This window comes from Chiloscyllium plagiosum, unplaced genomic scaffold, assembly GCF_004010195.1.
Source record: "Chiloscyllium plagiosum isolate BGI_BamShark_2017 unplaced genomic scaffold, ASM401019v2 scaf_6516, whole genome shotgun sequence".
In the NCBI taxonomy this organism is placed as follows: domain Eukaryota; kingdom Metazoa; phylum Chordata; class Chondrichthyes; order Orectolobiformes; family Hemiscylliidae; genus Chiloscyllium; species Chiloscyllium plagiosum.
Window position 1 is genome coordinate 18,479 of NW_025211036.1, and position 1,312 is coordinate 19,790.

Genomic DNA, 1,312 nt, shown 5'->3' on the forward strand with positions numbered 1-1,312 from the left:
AGCCAGATATTGGCCCTTCCCCAATTTTCTCTTCCCCCCTACGTTTACTGCCTCATTCCCCTGTAACTCCCCTACCTTTGGCTAATTTGTGACCCCATCCACAATTTCCCACCCTCCTGGAATATTACAGCCCCACCCACTTTCCCCTCCTTTCCCAATCTAATTGCCCCTCTCCCCCTGTGCACCTTCATTTACCCCCCTACCTTCATTTACCCCCAAACTGCCCCCTCTATCCATACTCCCCCATCTCTGCATAAAAGCCCCCGCTGTGTTTCCATCGTGTACAATTCCACCACCATCCCTCACCACCCCCACCCCTCTCTGTGTCCCAGGCCTGATGGCTCACAGGTGGGGGGCACAGGGAGTGTGTGCAGGGACTGACCGGCCATTCGACAGTGTGTGTCTTCTTGCACAGCAAGATCCCAGTCCCCAGGCTTCCCCCGCCCCACCCCACCCCACCCTGAGAAAGGGGCTTTATCTCCCCCCACCCACTCCCACAGTTTGGACAACAACAGGAGCCCCAGGGAACAGCAAGATTCCACTGTGTTAATGATACGTGCAACGCCACACGATACTGAGTCCAAATCTCCCTCAGGGACAGGAGGATAGTCTGGGAGGAGTGGGGGTATAGAGACAGATAGAGAGGAGAGAGAGAGATAGAGGGACAGAGACCGAGGTGGGGAGAGAACACAAACAAGATTAGGGACAGAGAAACGGAGACAGACACAGAGAGAGAAAATCCCGGGGTTGGTGGTGTGAAGGAGGGAGAGAGAGAGAGAGATGGGAGTTGATTAAATCAAACCCAAGATCTTTTGAATCAAAAAACAAGAAAAGCAAACAAAATCCCATCACTGAGTGACTTCCCAAAGCTCCCCCATTTTATCATCACTTCCCTCTGGTTTTAAACCTAGAGAATGGGATCAAATTTCACTGGGACCCAGGGGGTAAATGCTTTCTGAATAACCAGCCCCCTCACCCAACCACCCCAAGGGTTTATTTTCTGAGACGCAATGCAGTGACTCGATGGAAGGGCGTTAGTCTCAGAGCCTGGATCTTGTCCCTCCCTCCGTGTTTAACCTGCCCCCTCCAGCTGCTTCTCTCCCTCCTTCCCTCACACTCTCTGTCTCTCCTTCACTCCTTCCATCTGTGTCCCTCTCTCATTCTCTCTCCTGCTCACATGTCTCTCTCCCCTCTCTCCCTGTCCCTATCTCCGCTCCATCTCTCTGCTCAGCCTCCTCCTGCTCTAGAGAATGGATTGGCCTCTCTCTCCATTCCCCCTCCAATTGAAATGCCCTCCCCTCCCCTCCCTCCC